General features: G+C 47.1%; 1 protein-coding gene across 1 annotated transcript in view; it reads right to left on the reverse strand.

The window, feature by feature from the left end:
• The window catches only part of SERPINE2 (serpin family E member 2), a 74,549-nt gene extending 51,217 nt beyond the window's left edge, over window positions 1–23,332 (reverse strand). Inside the window, exon 1 of the mRNA XM_063915916.1 lies at window positions 23,121–23,332. The gene's annotated coding sequence lies outside the window, so the exon portion shown is untranslated. The remainder of the gene's footprint in view (window positions 1–23,120) is intronic.
• Window positions 23,333–23,618: the final 286 nt, after the last annotated feature.

Below are 23,618 nucleotides of genomic sequence, written 5' to 3' on the forward strand. Positions count from 1 at the left end.
ACAGGGCTAGTCTGCCCCGCATGCACAGCGGCGATGCTTTTGCAGTTCAGGAGTAACTCCTGGCCAGCGCAGCTCCTGCAGCTGGCCAGGAGAACCTCCTCGCTGCCTGGGTTGCAGCACACCCGCCCCCCCCCCCCCCCCCCCACCCGTGTATGTATATCTCTTGTGCAGGCCGTAACTAGCGCTGCACAGAGTGTGTGTGTGGGCAGAGAGTTCACATCAGAGCTGGCGCTACCTGCTCCGCAAAGGGATGCAAAGCAGGTAGGCGCTGGGCTAAAGAGGCGCTCTGCCTGCTTTGAATCCCTCTGCAGTCTGTTGGTGCAGCAGCCGGCAGCTACAGTATGTAAAAAGGTGCACCGTTTAATTTTTTTAATGCAGCAGTGGTCTCCCGGAAGTTAAAGTAGAATGGGCAACCCCACCAGCATGACTGCAGCAAGCTCCACCCCCTTACCACCTGCAGCGCCTCATAATGATGTTTCTGCTGCGGCCAGCCACCATGAAGCGGAAGCCCCCAGAGTACTTACAGCTACGGTCATCGGCATCGGCGCTCCAGGCCCCCAGTGAGTAAACCAGCATTGTGGCCACTGGGGGCAGAGACAGGCAGCGCTGAGCCAGAAATCAGGCATCCTTAGCAGACAGTCGCGACTCTGAGCACTGCGCAGCAGTCAGGTCACAGATCAGGGGGAGGACACGGGGCTGTAAACTGTGCTAAGACTTCGGGATCTTGTGACGTTGCAGTCAGACATCCGGAAGTCACAATGTATGCACCCGGCGCTCCTTCACCCCTGTTCTGTCACTGCCCCCCCCCCCCAGTGTTCTGTCAAGTGTCACCCCTCCCCAGTATTCTGTCAAATGTGTCACACCCCCCAGTATTCTGTCAAGTGTGTCACACCCCCAAGTATTCTATCAAGTGTGTCACACACCCCAGTATTCTGACAAGTTGTGTCACACACCCCAGTGTATTCTGTGGAGTTTCAACCCCCCCAGTGCTCTGTGAAGTGTCACCCCACCCAGTGCTCTGTGAATAAGTGTTTCACCCCCCAGTATTCTGTCAAGTGTGTCACACCCCCCATTATGTTAGTGTCACCCCCAAAGTTTTCTGTCATTGTCACCCCCCCCCCCTCTGTGTTCTGTCACTGGGTCACACCACCTCTGCCCCCCCCCCCCCCCCCCCCCCCCCACCCCCCCACCACCCCCCCCCCCCCCCCCCCCCCCCTGTTTTTTTTATTTTATTTTTATTTGGGTTTCATTTGCACTCAGCATAACTGTTGTGCTGGTAGTCTCCAATACAGCAGCTGACATCATTGTTGGGAAAGTTCATGTTTTTAATTCAGCGGCCATGGGAGATTGTTCTCATTGCATACGGGGGTCTCGGTTGGTTGGCCCTGAAATGCTGGTAGTCGGGATGCCGATTGTCAAAATGCCGACCACGGAATTCTGATGTTTAGAATCCCGTAAGCATTTAGAATCCCACTCACCCCCTAACCCATCCTTACTGCAGCGGGCCAGCCTAAACCTAACCCTCCCCCAGTGGTGCCTAACCCTAACCACCCCTCCTAGCAGCCTAAACCTCCCCCCTTCCCACAACTTACCTCTCCAGTGGTCCGGCAGTCACTCGATTGGGATCTCAGCTATTGGATGCCGGCATTGTGATCTCATTCGGGATGACGACACTGGCATTCTGATCAGTGTCGGAATTCTAGCATTGCTATTTCCACAGCCTGGAACCTGACAGGATCCCTTCCAAGTGACATACTGTATTACTAGGGCAGGTCCTTCAGTATTGCACAATTATTTAATAAAGTGCATTAGGAACAGTTATTGAATACTCAAAGATTGTGCTACCCAAGACATACAGGGGATGTAGCACAGAAGTAACTTTAGTATCATTTAGACGTAGTGTACTATGGACCAGCTGTAACAAACACTAGAACAGAGTTATAAGTATAGCTGATGAGTCCAAGTGAAGCCAGAAATTTTTGTAGTGCTTAAACAAATTCCCCAAATACACTTTTATAATTTCTAGATTCAGTAATGTAGGCAAACCTTCACTGTTCTGAACAGTAGAAAACATTCATACACAAAGCATTTGCTTTAGGTGACGCCAAATAAATCCTATGATAACAGGCAGACTCACATTTGCACTGGACAGGTTGTGCAACACATTTGTGGTTTCAATTATAAAAAAATCCCACACGCGTTCCTGCAGTAAACAATAGACTTGCCAGCATTTTACCATTTTGGAGAGACGTGATTAGCATCTAAAGCACCTGTGGGTGTTTGCACACTGATGTTAGCATGACCCTGAACACGAACAGAGATATTAATCCTGTATCCCTGGACTACTCCGTAAATATTTGCAACAAACGCAATGGTTGCAGGATTCCATGACAGAAAGGTCTGTTGCTTCTTACTTAACTTCTCCATATCACCAATATCTTTATTTAAAAAAAAAATAAAAAAAAAATCTTCCCAGCCTAAACTTCATTGATCAAAAATTAAAAATTATATTTAAATTCATTTTTAGACATGTTTTCCCCATACTTAAACCTGCATTCAACAATGTGATCCACACGATTGCAAGTAATGGCTTCCTTTACTACTGTACTCTCCAGGAACATCCAGAAGAGTAATTCATTTTCGGTTAGTCCCACAGTCAAGTGTGTGGACCAACCCCCCAACCCCCCCCCCCCCCACAACCTGCCCATTTCCTAGTGAAGTGGGATTGATGGGGAGTATAATGCCAGGAATTGTGCGTACATAGGGGGTCATTTGATCGCTCGCTGCCGATTTTCGTAGCTCAGCGATCAGGTGAAAAAAAATGGCATTTCTGCGCATGCCCCGCAATGCGCACGTGCAATGTATGGGTACAAAGCTCTTTGCGTTTGTGCTAAGGTTCTAGCGAAGTTTTCCGTCGCACTGGCAGCCGCAAGAAAATTGACAGGAAGGGGGCGTTACTGGGTGTCAACTGACCGTTTTCAGGGAGTGTTTGCAAAAACACAGGTGTGTCTGAAAAAACGCAGGCGTGGCTGGGCGGGTGTAGGACGTCAAATCCGGACACAAATAGGCTGAAGTCATCGCAAGCACTGACTGAGTAGGTTCAGAGCTACTCTGAAACTGCACAAACTTTTTGTAGAGCTCGGCTGCACATGAGTTTGCACTTTTGCTAAGCTAAAATACACTCCCCAGTGGGTGGCGGCATAACATTTGCATGGCTGCTAAAACTAGCTAGCGAGCGATCAACTCGGAATGACCCCCATAGTTAGTAGTCAAATATCACATACAGCGAAAAGACTAAACAGAAAACCAAAGTCACAGACAGTAAAACTCCAATTGCTGAATTATCACTTGTCTCCTAAGGTGCGATTCAACTGCGGACTATGCTACAAAATATTCTTCTGCAATGTACATGTGAAAGTGTGACATATCAGAATTATATATAGCTTAATACTATTTTCTCATATGTCCTAGAGGATGCTGGTGTCCACTTCAGTACCATGGAGTATAGACGGTTCCGCAGGAGCCATGGGCTATTTAAGACTTTTCAAAGGGTGTGAACTGGCTCCTCCCTCTATGCCCCTCCTCCAGACCTCAGTTTTAGAAATGAGCCCAGGCAGACTGGATGCACTCCAGGGGAGCTCTACTGAGTTTCTCTGAAAAGACTTATGTTAGGTTTTTTATTTTCAGGGAGGACTGCTGGCAACAGTCTCCCTGCTTCGTGGGACTGAGGGGGCAGAAGTAGGAACCAACTTCCTGAATAGTTTCATGGCTCTGCTTCTGGCTGACAGGACACCATTAGCTCCTGAAGGGTACTGAACACTAGCTGTGTCTAGATGCTCACTCCCACAGCACGCCGTCACCCCCCTTGCAGAGCCAGAAGTCAGAAGACAGGCGAGTGTTAGAAGAGAGATCTTCAATCAAGGTGACGGCTAAAAGGTACCACATGGCTGGCGGGAGCGCAGCGCGCCATACTGCCCACACAACACAGGCACTGCAGGGTGCAGGGCATGGGGAGGGGCGCCCTGGGCAGCATGAAACCTTATAAAACTGGTAGAAATAGGGCTGCAGAGACAACGCTGGTCCTCCTCCACTACTAGATACAAGTATCAGAGTGCAAAACAGGGGGGGGGGGGGGGGGGGGGGGCACAGTGAAATTGGTGCTTTATATTGTTTATTTACATTATAAAGAAGCGCTGCATGTCAGTGGGCATTTTATGTTTCACATGCATTGTGTTACTAGCGCTGGTTTGTGAACTGGCTGCCCCTATCTGTGTCCTTCTGACAGATTTTACTGTGGGTCTGTCCCCTAAGTGTCCCGGAGTGTCTGTGGTGTATTTGTGCACGTGTGCGACATGTCTGAGGCAGGGAGTTCTTCCCCTGAGGGAGCCATTTTAGGGACACAGAGTTGTAATGTGGTGGCGCTGCCGGCACACCACGAGCCTGAATGGGTGAAAGAAAATACGTGATAGTGTGAATCATATCAGTAGGAGATTAGATAAGTCTGAGTCTCATGCAGAAAGCTGGAGAAAATCAGTGGAAGATGAGATTTTTCAAGGTTCTGCTTTCTCAATCCGCAGGCAACCCCTCTGAGTCACATAAGAGACCATTTGCAAACATTGTACATACTGATACCGACACGGACTCTGATTCCTTTGTCGACGATAATGATTCCAGGGGGATAGATCCTAAATTGGCAAAAAGCATACAATATATGATTGTTGCTATAAAGGAGGTCTTAGAAGTTACGGAAGCCCCTACTGTACCTCAGGAGAAGGCTCATTTCTATAAGGAAATGAAATGTAAGGTAACTTTCCCTCCTACCCACGAGCTAAATACTGTTTTTGAGGGAGTTTGGGTGAATCCTGAAAAAAAAATTCATATTCCCAAAAGGATTCAGATTGCTTATCCTTTCCCATTAGAGGACAGGGAAAGATGGGAGTCACCACCGGTGTTAGACAGTGCACTGTCAAGGTTAACAAAAAAGGTGATTCTCCCTGCACCTGGGACGGCTTCACTAAAGGAGCCGGCAGACTGCAAAATGGAGACTACGTTAAAATCTATTTATGTGGCCAATGGTAACGCTGCTCAGCCCCACCATTGCTTGCGCGTGGGTGAGCCGTGCTATCGAAAAATGGTCAGATAACTTGTCATCGGAAATTGACACGATTGAGAGAGACGACATGCTGGAAGCTATGAAGAATATTGGACTCTTGGGTTCAAAAGCCGCTACCATGGCAGTATCGGCTCGGAGGGCGTTGTGGATTCGACAGTGGAATGTTGATGCAGATTCCAAAAGAAATATGGAGGCTCTCCCGTATAAAGGTGAGGCCTTACTTGGTGATGGGCTGGATGCGTTAGTCTCGGCGGCTACAGCAGGTAAGTCTACATTCTTGCCTTACGCTCCTGCACCGGCGAAAAAGACACATCACTCTCAAATGCAGTCCTTTCGGCCCAACAAATACAAAAAGGCCAAAGGTTCCCCCTTCTTTGCAGGTAGGGGGGAAGGGGAAAAGGAAAGAAATCCGCAGCGTCTCCAGGATCCCAGGAGCAGAAGTCAACACCAGCTTCTGACAAATCTGCAGCATGACGCTGGGGCTCCCTTGCGGGAGTCCGCTCAGGTGGGAGCACGTCTGAAACTTTTCAGCCAAATCTGGATTCAATCTGGCCTGGACCCATGGGTCTTACAAATAGTGTCCCATGGGTACAAACTGCAGTTTCAAGACGTCCCCCCATGCCGATTTTTCATATCGACCTTGCCAGCTTCTCTTCCAGAAAGACAGGCAGTAACAATGGCAATTCAAAAATTATGTCAGGATCAGGTCATTGTCCTGGTACCGTTGTCACAGCAAGGAGAAGGTTTTTATTCAAGCCTTTTCGTAGTTCCGAAGCGGACGGCTCGGTCAGACCGATTTTAAACCTGAAAAATCTGAATCTCTACCTGAAAAAGTTCAAGTTCAAGATGGAATCCCTGAGGGCAGTGATTTCCAGTCTGGAGGAGGGGGACTTCATGGTGTCAGTAGACATAAAGGATGCTTACTTGCATGTTCCCATTTATCCTCCTCACCAAGCTTATCGGAGATTCGCAGTACAAGATTGCCATTACCAGTTCCAGACATTGCCGTTCGGACTCTCCAAGGCACTGAGGGTATTCACCAAGGTGATGGCGGAGATGATGGTCCTCCTTCGTCAAAAAGGAGTCAATATAAAATTCCTTATCTGGACGATCTCCTGATAAAAGCGAGATCCAGGGAACAGTTGGTGCGGAACATCGCACTCTCCCTCTCAATACTTCAACAACACGGTTGGATCATGAATTTTCAAAAGTCGCAGTTGGAACAGATAACAAGATTTTCCTTTTTAGGGATGATTCTGGATACAGAAGTACAGAGAGTATTTCTTCCAGTGGAAAAGGCTCTGGAAATCCAGAAAATGGCCAAACAAATATTGAAACCAACAAGCATGTCGATCCATCAATGCATTCGGTTGTTGGGGAAAATGGTAGTGGCCTGCGAGGCCATACAGTTTGGCCAATTTCATGCCAGAGTATTCCAGTGGGACCTGTTGGACAAGTGGTCCGGATCCCACCTACACATGCACCAGAAAATAATCCTGTCCCCCAAAGCCAGGATTTCGCTCCTGTGGTGGCTACACAGTTCTCACCTACTGAGGGACGCAGGTTTGGGATTCACGACTGGGTCCTAGTAACCATGGATGCAAGTCTCCGAGGCTGGGGAGCCGTTGCACAGGGGGAAAGCTTCCAAGGAAAATGGTCAAGTCAGGAAGCCTGCCTTCACATAAACGTTCTGGAATTGAGAGCCATTTACAATGGCCTTCTACAAGCGATACATCTTCTTCAAGATCATCCCGTGCAGATCCAGTCGGACAATGTAACAGCAGTCGCTTACATAAACAGGCAAGGCGGAACGAAAAGCAGAGCGGCAATGGCAGAGGTGACAAGGATTCTCCTCTGGGCAGAAAGACCTGTAAGAGCTCTGTCAGCAATTTTCATTCCGGGAGTGGACAACTGGGAAGCAGACTTCCTCAGCAGACACGATCTCCATCCAGGAGAGTGGGTCCTCCACCAAGAAGTCTTCGCAGAGGTGACAAGTCTTTGGGGAGTTCCTCAAGTAGACATGATGGCATCTCGTCTAAACAAGAAGCTTCAGAGATATTGTTCCAGGTCGAGAGACCCTCAAGCAATAGCAGTGTATGCACTGGTGACGCAGTGGGTGTTTCGGTCGGTATATGTTTTCCCTCCACTTCCACTGATTCCAAAAGTTCTCAAAATAAGAAGAACAACAAGAGTTCGAGCAATCTTCATTGCCCCAGACTGGCCAAGGAGGGCTTGGTATCCAGATCTTCAGGAGTTGCTCATAGAAGATCCTCTGCCTCTTCCTCCGCAAGAGGACCTACTGCAGCAAGGGCCGTGTGTATATCAAGACTTACCGCGGCTACGTTTGACGGCATGGCTGTTGAGCGCCGGATCCTAGCCCGAAAGGGTATTCAAGGAAATCATCCCCACTCTTATTCAGGCCAGGAAAGGAGTAACGTCTAAACATTACCACCGTATTTGGAGAAAATATGTGTCTTGGTGTGAATCCAAGAAGGCTCCTACGGAAGAGTTTGAGTTGGGACATTTTCTCCATTTTCTGCAGGCTGGTGTGGATGCGGGCCTTAGATTGGGGTCAATCAAGGTCCAGATTTCAGCCTTATCAGTTTTCTTTCAGAAACAATTGGCCTCCCTTCCAGAAGTTCAGACGTTCGTGAAAGGGTTGCTGCACATCCAGCCTCCATTTGTGCCTCCAGTGGCACCATGGGACCTTAATGTGGTGTTGCAGTTCCTTCAATCGGATTGGTTTGAACCTCTACAGAGATAGAATTGAAGTTTTTCACTTGGAAAGTGGTGATGCTTTTGGCCTTGGCATCCTCAAGGCGGGTGTCTGAGTTGGGGGCCTTGTCTCACAAGAGCCCTTACCTGATCTTCCATGAAGATAGGACAGAGTTAAGAACTCGCCAACTTCCAAAGGTGGTTTCATCTTTCCATATGAACCAACCTATTGTGGTGCCAGTCGTTACTGACACTTTCACTGAGTCAAAGTCTCTGGATGTGGTCAGAGATTTGAAAATTTATGTCGCAAGAACAGCTCAGATAAGGAAAACAGAGGCTCTGTTTGTCCTGTATGCTCCCAACAAGATTGGGTGTCCTGCTTCTAAGCAGACTATTGCGCGTTGGATCAGAGGGATGATTCAGCACGCTCCTTCCATGCCAGGATTGCCGATTCCAAAGTCGGTAAATGCCCTATCTACTAGAAAGGTGGGCTCATCCTGGGCGGTTGCCCGGGGGGGTCTCGGCATTAAAACTCTGCCGAGCAACTACTTGGTCAGGGTCAAACACGTTTGCAAAGTTTTACAAGTTTGAAACCTTGTCCGATGAGGACCTAAAGTTTGGTCAATCGGTGCTGCAGGGTCATCCGCACTCTCCCGCCCGTACTGGAGCTTTGGTATAACCCCATGGTACTGAAGTGGCCCCCAGCATCCTCTACGGACTAGGAGAAAAGGATTTACCGGTAGGTATTAAAATCCTGTTTTTTCCACTAAAATGGTCTCAAATTTCAAGTACAGTGCACCTCTGCCATCTAAGCGTGAGAGACGTAGACAATAAGTTGCACACAAGTGGCCTGAAATTGCACTCAAATTCCCATATGCAAAGTTGTATGCATTTATTGCTTGCTTTGATATCATCAGTACACACTTAACCAGCTCAGAGCCAGATTAATTGGTGGGCACAGGAGACACTGTACCCTGGGCCCACCTCTGTCAAGGTGGCTCCACGGCCAGAGCATACTGACAACAGCAACTCTTACGCCGAGAAAGAGGAAGAACCTGGCAGCCAGAATGCAAGTAGGATAGCACAGAGCATCCCGTCCAGAGAAGAGAGATACAGTAGTAAGGGGAGAGGGCTGTAAATTACCCAGGAATGCCAGCTTTTCTCCCCTCCCATACACAGCAGGCTAGATTGGTGTCTGGGTCCTGTGTTACCCGTTATCTGATGAGAACATTCAGGACTGGAGAGACACACAGAGTCCTCCCGAGTCCTGTCCCAGTGTGTTATTAGTATATAGAGGCTGTTGCTATTCTTGCATGTGACAAGATAGGTGATAGATGTGTGCCCATAGTGGGGCTGGTAGGATGACAAGTAGGGGGTGCTGACAAGATGGAGGGTCAGAGGAATGGGGGTGGGCCCCTCTGTCTTAAGTGCCCCCATTCCCCAGGCTTAATCTGGCCATGAACCAGCCTTATCCAAAATGCACATCTAAAAACAGCTGTAAAAACATTCCCCCATGCTGACACACCCTCACTAAACCCAACCAATGTATTACCCAGCTACACCCCTTCAGCCGCATGAGGAAATACAAGTGTGTGGTGGGCGAGTTCACATTGCCCATAGAAGCATGTGCTCTGATCCAGAGCACGTGTCGGCAGCACCGATTGGCATCCAACTATGTATGAGCCCCTGTAAGGAAAGGGATCCTCATGCCCATCCCCCGCCAAATGCTTAGAAATTGTATTTTAAAAATCAAGTACCCTTTATAAAAATGTCTTACTTGAATAAACTATGAAATAAAAACCATTATAGAAAATAAGATACTTAAATGCAACCCAAAATTGTTCTATCATTAAGAAAACAACCACGGCTGGTCATGAATTAAACTTTTATTTTCTTCAGTAATTCACAGGATTGGATATTTATTAGTCGTCTAATTTAGATCTACGGTTTCAGTTCATTATTCTAGTCCCAAGTACAAATAATTCTAGGCAAACTAATTCCCTGCACAGCTGTTTTCTGGAAAAAAAAAATACATCACCAAACTTTTTATATGGTTGAAGGGACACTTTGTCCTGAATTAGTACTCTTGCTTGCGTCAATAAACAAGCAATAACATAAACACACACCCAATACCGCTCATCATACAAGTACACACAGGGAGAATGCTATTACACCTCATTTAGGGGGCTGTATTCTGAGCCAGCCCAGAAAGCCAACACCCACTATACAACAGACCCAAAGGAAGGATAATAAGAAACAACACAACAAATGCTCTTCCATAACTATCTATGCCAGTGGTTCCCAAACTTTCTTGATTCCCTGCGCCCTAGAGTATAAGTATTATTATTTTTTTCACGGCACCCATAGGATAAAAAAAAAAACAAAAAAAAAAACAAAGTTTGATCAATTTGAACAAAACAAGACAAAAACCTATGGCCATCCCTAGCTGTGCTTCGGATTTCCCACGTTTTATTCTTGGTAGCCACTAGTCTTGGTCTTGCCTATGACTTTGACCATAAATAATTTGATTTGATACTGGTCCACCAACCCGAGTCACCCCAGTGGAGAGAGATAAGGTACCAGCCAATCAGCTCCTGTCTGTCATTTTTCAAACACCGCATTTAACATGGCATTTAGGAGCTGACTGTTTCTTTTGTTGAAGTCGAAAATATTATACCCACATGCATCAAGTACAAACACCATACAGAGTGGCCTCCGTGCGTGTGCTTGTTCTGCCATGCGTGCACATGCCCGCACGCTGTGTACTTTGGCTCATGAGGCCTTGCGTATTAGCGCGTGGTATGAGTAAATACAGTAGCATACGCATTTGCATGGAAAAGCCACAAAGACATAACTGACATTTCATCCACGTAGTGCATAATTACACATAGCCCACACACACACACACACACACACACACACACACACACCACCAAGTTACATTTACTTTAGAAATGGAACAATAGAGGGATTCAACTTTACAGGATATGAGGGGACAGAATTAGGTTAGGAGGTGGTGTTTGGTATCCAGTTGTACAGTATTTCAAGGGCAATATTCCGATGGCAGTTTGCGGAAAGCAGCACGCTCCTGCGAATAGATATGCGCAGGAATAAATTATTAATATCACACTGTATGTACTGTACTCTTGATATTTGGCGGGAACCCAGTGGAAGACATCTGCAAGTACACCTGGACTAAGCATCGCCCACCTGTTCAAACCAACCTATGACCCCTCATGTACTGTAAAATGACCAGCTCTTTGACCTATGAAAGAAGAGATTACAGTTTCCTTTGTTTCATGCTTTGGACCATTGCATAAAACCAAGCCTCCTGACTGGCCTCAGTCTATTCTCTGAAGGTCATCTATCCAGATTGACTGAGGACCGGAACCAGGTTGCGCAGGTGAACAAACGTATGCATCCATTGATTGTAGCCTTTTCTCTTATGTGATAGTATTTCTGTTGTACCCCCTTTTGAGTAAATATTTGTTGCTGGGTTGGACCACAACATTACATAACAACTGGTGTTGCATTGCTTTCCTGTTAGGGGTTATAAAGTGTATTCCGCCGCACGCGTGGCTACTTTATGTTTCCAGCGTGACGGTGTGCTTAGGCAACATGTACGCATTTCATAGGGGTTTCACACACACACGCTTAGAGAGTTGCAGCAGCCTGAACATTGCTGTATTTAAGGCATTTACTTTTTCTTCCTGTAAGTTAAACAAACTTAATACTTTCATGAAGACTTAGTACATCTCCCTCTATGTTTGAAAAATAAAAGTTAGGAGATGAGGAGTTGGTTCTTTCTCTCTTCAAGCTTTGATAAATCTACCCCTATATTCCTTACAATCTGAATTTCAGGCTGATTTGCTTATCTTATGAAAGATCTACCTAAAAGCTTCCACAACTAAAAATTACAGTTATACTAATTAGAATTATACAAATTGTGAAAGATCTGATTGGAGTGCAAGCATGTTTTCCCATATGCAAAATATTTGTGTTTGCTCCTACTGTCACAACCTACAAGGCTAATATTTGCACGGATATTTATTGTATGTTTTCCATATGCATATAATTATTCCCATCATTAAGCCCTCTGATACCACTTTCAGATCGCAAGGCCGTGTCCCACCTGGGAATTGGAACCGGGTCCCTCCCGGGAGGGACCCAGCATTGGACCCTATACACTACAATCCCGAGCCGTTGCCATCCGGGGGCGGGGACAGAGCAGACATCGGGGGCGGGGGGGCAAAGCGGCGCTGGGGGATGACATCACCGCCTCTCCCTATGCAGTGAACGAGTACCGGGTCGCATCAATCCAGGTAACCAGTTCACACTGCACCTGACCCGGAAATAACCCTTCTTATAACCTGGGTTGAATTACCTGATCAGATGACCCGGGAATTGGTCCATGGCACCTTTCACAGCGCACAGCAACCCATGTCAACCTGGCAATATACTGGGTCGAAACCAGGTTATTTGTGCAGTGTGAAAGGGGTATGAGAGGCACACCATGCCATTACTCAGGGCTATAAATTGCTGATATCCGCAGACACTAGCTTACAGCATGTAGACAGAGATACATGCAAAACAATGACTGAAACACACATATTGTACATTTAAACCTATCAGATGAGCAGTGCTGCAAGTATGGCGGTACGGCGTACCGGTAAGAAATTCCCAACCGGTATGCAGCAACGCCGGGCTGCCCACCATACCTGCAGCCCACTGCTCTGTGAGGGGAGAAGAGCGCAGCACCTCTCCATCCTCTGATATCTGGGTGGCGGCAGGGTGAATCTCAATAAGGCACCGGTTTGTTAGCCAATCAGAGCTCGCAGACCGGCAGCCGCAGCTCCTTATTGCTGCCGGTCCGTGAGCTCTTATTGGTTAACGAACCACCACCTCATTTGAGATACCCACCGCCAGAGACTGGACATCATGAACGATGGGCTCTCCGCCCCTCACATAGCAGAAAAAACAGAGGTAGCGGTGAGCAGCAGAGGGGGCACTCTGGGGCAATGTGTATCTGGCACTGCTGGGAGCATATATGGCACTGCTGGGGGCATTTGTGTATCTAGCACCGTGGAGGCATATCAGGCACTGTAGGAGCATGTGTATCTGGCACTATTGGGGTCATATGTGTATCTGGCCCCCATTTTCATTGGCAACACCCCATGTGGCATTTGGCCACACCCATTTTTCGGCACGCACACACTGTACCACTAAGACATTTTTTCTACTTGCAGATGAGGTGGGTCATGGGTGCAAACCACTTAACCTTAAACTCTAAAGTCAATAAAGACAGTGAGAAGTAGATTTGGCAGAGAAGCGGTTAGCTTTTTATTGAATGCAAATATGATTAGATAAAAATGTATAGTGGCAAAGAAAGGACAGCCAAAAATCTGCAATGCACAAACACACACACAAACAGGCATTGCAGGTGGAAACCACCCTAAATCTACAAACACAACTACCAAACCCCTATAAGCAGCAAAAGGTATCCACTCACCTTCTAGCTTGACCACCCACCTGCTTGGGTGATGATACTGCTCCTCGTTAGGGTAGTACAGCCAACTACCAGTCAACGAAGGGAGCGCACCTCAGCTAAACAATTACACTCAAACTGGTGGCCTACCGTCCATTCCCACCCCGACAAACCACACCATGCCCTCTCCACTGCTATAGGCTACGTACTAGCACCCACCATAGAGGTTTAAACCACCTCTTTTCTATTCAATCATTAGAGTTTCATATATTTCAAAATGCATTATACAGCTTGGTTTTTTTAGATTGATGAGTCTTGAAGACTATTTAAGATGCTGGGCCTTATTCAGTCTATCTGAATCTTAATTGCAATTAAGAAAACTGTATCTCTGTGACCCATTCACAGTCAATCATATCCTCAAATCTTGAGCTTTAACTCCCTTCCCGTTGTACCTGGATGATTTTTGATTTTTCACCCAAAAAACCCAAAAACTCAACATTTCAGCAAACAATAAGAATTTACTCACCGGTAATTCTATTTCTCGTAGTCCGTAGTGAATGCTGGGAACTCCGAAAGGACCATGGGGAATAGCGGGCTCCGAAGGAGGCTGGGCACTCTAGAAAGATTTATGACTACCTGGTGTGCACTGGCTCCTCCCACTATGACCCTCCTCCAAGCCTCAGTTAGGACACTGTGCCCGGACGAGCGTACACAATAAGGAAGGATTTTGAATCCCGGGTAAGACTCATACCAGCCACACCAATCACACCGTATAACTCGTGATATTATACCCAGTTAACAGTATGAAACAATTGAGCCTCTCAACAGATGGCTCAACAATAACCCGATTTAGTTAACAATAACTATGTACAAGTATTGCAGATAAACCGCACTTGGGATGGGCGCCCAGCATCCACTACGGACTACGAGAAATAGAATTACCGGTGAGTAAATTCTTATTTTCTCTGACGTCCTAGTGGATGCTGGGAACTCCGAAAGGACCACGGGGATTATACCAAAGCTCCCAAACGGGCGGGAGAGTGCGGATGACTCTGCAGCACCGAATGAGAGAACTCCAGGTCCTCCTTAGCCAGGGTATCAAATTTGTAGAATTTTGCAAACGTGTTTGCCCCTGACCAAGTAGCAGCTCGGCAAAGTTGTAAAGCCGAGACCCCTCGGGCAGCCGCCCAAGATGAGCCCACCTTCCTTGTGGAATGGGCATTGACAGATTTTGGCTGTGGCAGGCCTGCCACAGAATGTGCAAGCTGAATTGTACTACAAATCCAACGAGCAATAGTCTGCTTAGAAGCAGGAGCACCCAGCTTGTGGGGTGCATATAAAATAAACAGCGAGTCAGATTTTCTGACTCCAGCTGTCCTGGAAACATATTTTCAGGGCCCTGACAACGTCTAGCAACTTGGAGTCCTCCAAGTCCTTAGTAGCCGTAGGCACCACAATAGGCTGGTTCAGGTGAAACGCTGACACCACCTTAGGGAGAAACTGGGGACGAGTCCTCAAGTCTGCCCTATCCGTATGGAAAATTAGATAAGGGCTTTTACATGATAAAGCCGCCAATTCCGATACTCGCCTGGCCGAAGCCAAGGCCAATAACATGACCACTTTCCACGTGAGATCTTTCAGATCCACGGTCTTTAGTGGCTCAAACCAATGTGATTTTAAGAAACTCAACACCACGTTGAGATCCCAAGGTGCCACAGGAGGCACAAATGGGGGCTGAATATGCAGCACTCCTTTTACAAATGTCTGAACTTCAGGTACTGAAGCTAGTTCTTTTTGAAAGAAAAATCGACAGAGCCGAGATCTGTACCTTAATGGAACCTAATTTTAGGCCCATATTCACTCCTGCTTGCAGGAAATGCAGAAATCGACCTAGTTGAAATTCCTCTGTTGGGGCACTTTCGGCCTCACACCCTGCAACATATTTCCGCCATATGCGGTGATAATGATTTGCTGTAACCTCTTTCCTGGCTTCAATAAGCGTAGGAATGACTTCTTCCGGAATGTCCTTTTCCTTTAGGATCCGGCGTTCAACCGCCATGCCGTCAAACGCAGCCGCGGTAAGTCTTGGAACAGACAGGGCCCTTGCTGTAGCAGGTCTTGTCTGAGCGGCAGAGGCCACGGGTCCTCTGAGGTCATCTCTTGAAGTTCCGGGTACCACGCTCGTCTTGGCCAATCCGGAACCACGAGAATTGTGTTTACTCCTCGCCTTCTTATTATTCTCAATACCTTTGGTATGAGAGGCAGAGGAGGAAACACATAAACTGACTGATACACCCCCGGTGTCACTAGAGCGTCCACAGCTATTGCCTGAGGGTCTCTTGACCTGGCGCAATACCTCTCTAGTTTTTTGTTTAGGCGGGACGCCATCATGTCCACCTGTGGACAATCCCACTGATTTACAATCATTTGGAAGACTTCTGGACGAAGTCCCCACTCTCCCGGGTGGAGGTCGTGCCTGCTGAGAAAGTCTGCTTCCCAGTTGTCCACTCCCGGAATGAACACTGCTGACAGTGCTAGTAGATGATTTTCCGCCCATCGGAGAATTCTTGTGGCTACTGCCATTGCCATCCTGCTTCTTGTGCCGCCCTGTCGATTCACATGGGCGACTGCCGTGATTTTGTCTGACTGGATCAGCACCGGCTGGTGTAGGAGCAGGGATTTTGCTTGACTTAGGGCATTGTACATGGCCCTTAGTTCCAGAATATTTATGTGAAGGGAAGTCTCCTGACTTGACCATAGTCCTTGGAAGTTTCTTCCCCTTGTGACTGCCCCCCAGCCTCGAAGGCTGGCATCCGTGGTCACCAGGACCCAGTCCTGTATGCCGAATCTGCGGCCCTCCAGAAGATGAGCACTGTGCAGCCACCACAGAAGAGACACCCTGGTTCTTGGAGACAGGGTTATTAAACGATGCATCTGAATATGCGATCCGGACCACTTGTCCAACAGGTCCCACTGAAAGTTTCTGGCATGGAACCTGCCGAATGGAATTGCCTCGTAAGAAGCTACCATATTTCCCAGGACCCGCGTGCAGTGATGCACCGATACCTGTTTTGGTTTCAGGAGGTCTCTGACTAGAGAAGACAACTCCCTGGCTTTCTCCTCCGGGAGAAACACTTTTTTCTGGACTGTGTCCAGAATCATACCCAGGAACATTAGATGTGTAGTCGGAACCAGCTGTGACTTTGGGATATTCAGAATCCAGCCGTGCTGGCGCAGCACTTCCTGAGATAGTGCTACTCCCACCAACAACTGTTCCTTGGACCGTGCCTTTATTAGGAGATCGTCCAAATACGGGATAATTAAAACTCCCTCTTTTCGAAGGCGTATCATCATTTCGGCCATTACCCTTGGTAAACACCCTCGGTGCCATGTACAGTCCAAACGGCCGTGTCTGGACCTGGTAATGGCAAACCTGTACCACAAATCTGAGGTACTCCTGGCGAGGATGGTAAATGGGGACAAGCAGGTAAGCATCCTTGATGTCCCGGGGTACCATGTAATCCCCCTCGTCCAGGCTTGCAATAACCGCCCTGAGCGATTCCATCTTGAACTTGAATTTTTTTATGTATGTGTTCAAGGATTTTAAATATAAAATGGGTCACACCGATCCATGCGGTTTCGGTATCCCAAACCGTGTGGAATAGTAACCCCGTCCTTGTTGAAGTAGGGGCACCTTGAGTATTACCTGCTGGGAATACCGCCTATTAATTGCCTCTAGCACAGCCTCCCTGCCTGAGGGAGTTGTCGGCAAGGCATATTTGAGGAAACGGCTGGGGGGAGACATCTCGAATTCCAGCTTGTACCCCTGAAATACTACTTGAAAGAAACAGGGATCCACCTGTGAGCGAGCCCACTAATTGCTGAAATTTTTGAGACGGCCCCCCACCGTACCTGGCTACACCTGTGGAGCACCCGCGTCATGCTGTGGACTCACAGGAAGCGGGGGAAGAATTTTGATTCTGGGAACAGGCTGACTGGTGCAGCTTTTTCCCTCTTCCCTTGTCTCTGTACAGAAAAGAACGCGCCTTTGACCCGCTTGCTTTTCTGAAGGCGAAAGGACTGTACCTGATAATACAGTGCTTTCTTAGTCTGTGAGGAAACCTGAGGTAAAAATATTTCTTCCCAGCAGTTGCTGTGGATACGAGGTCCCAGAGACCATCCCCAAATAATTCCTCACCCTTATAAGGCAGAATCTCTATGCGCCTTTTAAGTCAGAGACCTGTCACTGGACAGGTGATGCTAATACCCTCCTGACAGAATGGACATTACATTCATTTTGGATGCCAGCCGGCAAAATATCCCTCTGTGCATCCCTCATATATAAGACGACGTCTTTAATATGTTCTCATATTAGCAAACTAGTATGCTTGACAGGGTCACCGACCACGCTGCAGCAGCACGATCTGCAGGTCTCAGTCTAGTACCTGAGTGTGTAAATACAGACTTCAGGATAGCCTCCTGCTTTTTATCAACAGGTACCTTCAAAGTGGCCATTCCTAAAACGGCAGTGCCACCTTTTTTGACAACCGTGTGAGCGCCTTATCCACCCTAGGGGATATCTCCCAGCGTAACTTATCCTCCTGGTGGGAAAGGGTACGCCATCAGTAACTTTTTAGAAATTACCAGTTTCTTAACGGGGGAACCCACGCTTTTCACACACTTCATTTATTCATCTGATGGGGGAACAAAACACTGCCTGTTTTTTCTCCCCAAACCTAAAACCCATTTTTAGAGGTGCTTGGGTTAATGTCAGAAATGTGTAACACATTTTTTATTGCCGGGATCAAGTCACGGATGTTCCTAGTGGATTGTGTATATGTCTCAACCTTGTTGACACTGGAGTCAGACTCCGTGTCGACCTCTGTGTCTGCCATCTGAGAGAGCGGGCGTTTTTGAGCCCCTGATGGCCTTTGAGACGCCTTGGCAGGCGCGGGCTGAGAAGCCGGCTGTCCCACAGCTGTTACGTCATCCACCCTTTTATGTAAGGAGTTGACACTGTCGGTTAATACCTTTCACCTATCCATCCACTCTGGTGTCGGCCCCCCAGGGGGCGACATCACATATATCGGCCTCTGCTCCGTCACCATATAAGCCTCCTCATTCAACATGTCGACACAGCCGTACCGACACACCGCAGACACACAGGGAATGCTCTAAACGAGGACAGGACCCACAAAAGCCCTTTGGGGGGACAGAGTGAGAGTATGCCAGCACACACCAGAGCGCTATATAATGCAGGGACTAACTGAGTTATGTCCCCTATAGCTGCTGTTTTTATATAATATATATACTGCGCCTAAATTTAGTGCCCCCCCCCTCTCTTTTTTAACCCTTTTCTGTAGTGTAGACTGCAGGGGAGAGCCAGGGAGCTTCCTTCCAGCGGAGCTGTGAGGGAAAAATGGCGCCAGTGTGCTGAGGGAGATAGCTCCGCCCCTTTTCCGCAGCCTATTCTCCCGCTTTTTTATGGAATCTGGCAGGGGTATTTACCTCATATATAGCCCCTGGGGCTATATATTGAGGTATTTTTGCCAGCCAAGGTGTTTTTATTGCTGCCTCAGGGCGCCCCCCCCCCCCAGCGCCCTGCACCCTCAGTGACCGGAGTGTGAAGTGTGAGAGGAGCAATGGCGCACAGCTGCAGTGCTGTGCGCTACCTTGGTGAAGACTGATGTCTTCATGCCGCCTATTTTCCGGACCATCTTCTTGCTTCTGGCTCTGTAAGGGGGACGGCGGCGCGGCTCCGGGACCGAACATCAAGGCTGGGCCTGCGGTCGATCCCTCTGGAGCTAATGGTGTCCAGTAGCCTAAGAAGCCCAATCCGGCTGCAAGCAGGCGAGTTCGCTTCTTCTCCCCTTAGTCCCTCGCTGCAGTGAGCCTGTTGCCAGCAGGTCTCACTGAAAATAAAAAACCTAAGTCTATCTTTCTTTCTAAGAGCTCAGGAGAGCCCCTAGTGTGCATCCAACCTCGGCCGGGCACAAGATCTAACTGAGGCTTGGAGGAGGGTCATAGTGGGAGGAGCCAGTGCACACCAGGTAGTCATAAATCTTTCTAGAGTGCCCAGCCTCCTTCGGAGCCCGCTATTCCCCATGGTCCTTTCGGAGTTCCCAGCATCCACTAGGACGTCAGAGAAAATGGAAATACATAGACTGAAGTAAATGGATGGAATGTTCGGATAAGTACCTAACTGGCATGTCCAAACTCCGGCCCTCCAGCTGTTGTGAAACTACATATCCTAGCATGCCCTGACACAGATTTGCTGTCAGAGAATGCTAAAGCCGTGTCAGGGCATGCTGGGATGTGTAGTTTCTCAACAGCTGGGGGGCCGCAGTTTGGACATGCCTGACCTAAGCTATTGGGGGCATTTTAATTGCTATGTGAAGCAGATATTACATTCTTCATTTCTGTAAACCAAGGGTTCCTTGCGGTGTAAGTTTTCGGCACTGTCCCTGCTGTTTTCATGTGTTTGATCTTTGAATTAATGGGTGTGTTTTTCCTCTCTTGTGACCAATCGGATGCAGTTATTACTGTCAACTTTACACTTGCGCCAGAGTCAGTACGGACATTCCCTCCCCCACCCCTAGGAAGCCATGTTTAGGACTTTTTGGAAGCAAAGTTTTTCTTAACTTGATGCTACACACCCAGCACATGCCCTTAGTGTATTTTTGCTACAACTGTATGCCCATAACATGCCCAAGCAGGACAATCCCTTTTTCAGGCACTGTTCCACTATCACACTGGTGGGCTGCAGTGTCCCACAGGAGGAATTATTGGGAGGAAGCTATGCAGAGCAGTGGATAAAAGGAAGCAGCACGCATGCACTCCGCATCTACACTGTGCCAAGAGATTCTGGAGGCAGCCAGCATCTTGGAAAGCACTGGACAAGACCACAGAGTGACGTAAATCTGGGACGCGTTATACAGGTACATACCCCGTGACTCTATGCCAAGCCCCTGTGACACACGTTCACACTCCCTTTATCAATCATGTGCCTTTACCACCTATACAAATACTGACTGCTCTCTCCCAATTGTTGGGAGGTGTGCCATTACACTCAGATTCACCTCCCACGATTACATGCCCATTCCAGCCCTTAAATCTCACACTTACTACTTAAAGTGCGTACACACTATTGAACGGATGACTGTCACAGACGTATCGTGTCGGTCCTGCAGCACAGCCAACGGGCAATACATCTAACGATATACTGGCGCATCTTGCTGGGGGTACGAGCGGTCAGCAGCTGCAGACGCCAGCGGTGACTGACAGCTGAACTGGGCGGACGTATGTAAACTCCCACCCAGTTCGTGACATCAGTCCCGACACACTGAGCATACACACTGCCTGGTCTGTCTGTAAATATATCTGCAGAACAAGTGCAGATATATCTAGCCGTGTGTACCCAGCATTACTCTGAATAAGGCTGATGTGCTGAAGGAACTTCATGGAATTTAAATTAACACTAGCTTGTGAATTTACAGTATTCTGTAGGTTAACACTTCCTTTATGGAACAATATTTAAAGAGGACCAATACAACACAGTGTACGAGTTCCTTTACATTAAAGATTCCATCTGCACTACAAAATATACATAGAGCTGATGAGAAAGGAAAATATTTTAGGAACCAATAGGATATTGCTTTTTTAGTATACACCAGTGGTTCCCAAGCTTTTTTGAATTACGAAGCCCTAGAATATTAGAATTTTTTTTTTTTCACAGCACCCCCTGGCCAGAAGTTTCTTATTGAGAAATTTAGAAAGAAATATTAAATTAAGTAAATTGTGTTTATATATCATCCTTAGGGTCAGTTATGTGGTGAGGGACAAGATTTGCTTCTGTTTGTCCACATATTTTATGGATTAACAGCCACCAGCACTGGTTTTGCCTATTACATTGACCATAAATAATTTGAATTGGACCTGGACCACCAAACCCAGGGCACCCCTGCAAGTGTCCTGAGGCACCTTGGGGTGCTATGGTACACAGTCAGAGAACCACTGGTATACACACCAAACTTCATGTGCATAAAACTTTTACAACATGACAAAAGTTGCTAGTTATTGCCCCCCTCCCCCCCCCCAAATTGGAAAAACTCCACACCATATTAATGGTGTACATACTGGAAGCACCCAAGCAGCATGGGGAATAACACCCAACTCACAAATCAGGTAGAATGCCCCTATAACGGGACAGAGGGAGATTCCCAACTAATCAGGACTATCACATGCTGTAGAATTGGGGTCACTATCCAAATATTTCAATCACATAAATTATGATCAAATAATACAAAATTTTGCAGTGACGATTCTATAAAGCCCTTATGTCACCAGCCAGACCCCATTTGTGTAACAGAACGGTAGAACAATCCGTGAATTCCAGACAGTAGGTTAGGGCTCATGGTCCACACATGGTCCTACATGACCCTCTCCAGGAGGGACAGAATGCTCTGCTCCTGGACTTCCCTCTTAATGTATGATTGCCATCACCTGTGCTGAAACATCTTTCTTATCCATTCACCTGTTCAAAACAGGTGCCGGCAATCACAAATTAAGAAAAAAGTCCAGAAGCAGAGCATTGTGTCCCTCCTGGAGAGGGTCATGTTGGGAGGTATGACAAAGATATTAGACCGGTTCTACTTTTCGGTTTATTTAGCCATCAGGCTTACCATACTATCCCTTTAAAATGGGGCACTCATGAATGACACAGGTTCTGTGGATGGCTGTCTTGAAGCCTGCATTTCACCTGCTTTTAATCAGCATCAGAACCTGTCATTCATGAGTGTCCTAGTTTAAAAGGCATAGTATGGTTTAAAAAAAAAAAAAAAAAGGGGGGAGAACAGAAAATGGACTGTTGGGGTCCTTGAAGGACCGCATTTAGGAACCACTGCTCTATGGGAAAGCCTTTGTAACAAGGACAGTCCTCTGGTAACTAATGCCATCCTTAGAGTGCGAAACGTAAAGAAAATAAAAGTTTCATTATAAAAATTAAACAGTTTTCCTTCGTAAGGCCCAGATTTAATCAAGCCTAAGTGAGTGATAAATTGCATGGGGAAAAAGTACCAACGAATCAGCTCCTAAATGTCACAGAATGTAGCATGACAGTTAGATGGTTGGTACTTTATTATCACAGTGCAATTTATCAATCTCCAAGGCTTGATAAATCCGGACAATTTTTTTTTTTTAAAAAGACAGGCTTCCAGCTCTATTATGCAGGAACAAGAGAATTGGTAAAAGCCAGCGTATTACTGCCAGCATTGCCAAACTTTGATTGACAAGTTGTGGCTATAGGAGATTTTTTATCAATGCTTTTATAAAGAGACCAATAAGTATTTTAATGGAAAAAAAAAACATTTTTAGAAACCTCATATTCCAAGGATTATGGTGGGTGGGATAAACAAGCCCATCATTTTAGCACACATGGTACAGCTACTGAGCAGACATCCATTAATTAGGATTACATGCACTGATAGCAGCCAGCCTAGGCTCACCACACTCTGCTCAAGGTTTCAAATGTTACTTTTCAAAAGAAACAAAGCAGCATTAACTGTGAAGCTCGCACTGTATGTACTATGACCAGCAAAGGTAAACCCCGCTGTCTTGTGAAAGTCAGTGCTAGAAAGACAAAAGAAATGCATTGCACACACAGGAAATTAAATGGTTAAATGAAAGTTATCTTCTGTGTGACCACAGATTGGCGCAAATGAATAGCTTGTTTGTATCCAGAATGTATTAATGGTCTGATGGAATTATAGAATACACAGTAAAGCCTTAGCACAAAGAGCAGACACTCACCTCCTTGTTCCAGCTGCAGTCTCCCCACAGTTCTTGCTGAAGCCTTTCCCTGAACTGAACTGATGCTTCTCTGGTAATTTTAGTCAAACCATCCACTCTGCTTCTCCTCCCCCTCCAGATCATTAGGAAGCACACCCACCCTGCCTCCTCCTCTGTCTGCTCCTCACTCTCAGCTTAGATTTATATCTGAGAAGGGACGAGGAGTTCTATGTGCACCATTCTGTCACTGAGCACGATAAACATAGTAGTCCGTGTATTCGGCTTAATGAGACAGTCATGAACAAGTCAGAGCCCTGTCATGTGAATGAGGAAGTGGCAGATTTCTTCAGCTATGTCACAGCTGTATTGTGTAGGGAGCTGTGGGTATGGGCCTCTAGGTCGACACCAAATAGGTCGACACCATTGGTCGACAATGGGTAGGTCGACACTAGAAATAGGTCGACATGAACAAGGTCAACATGTAAAAAGGTTGCCATGAGTTTTTTATGGGGGGTTTTG

Source organism: Pseudophryne corroboree, chromosome 4 (genome assembly GCF_028390025.1).
Source record: "Pseudophryne corroboree isolate aPseCor3 chromosome 4, aPseCor3.hap2, whole genome shotgun sequence".
NCBI lineage: Eukaryota > Metazoa > Chordata > Amphibia > Anura > Myobatrachidae > Pseudophryne > Pseudophryne corroboree.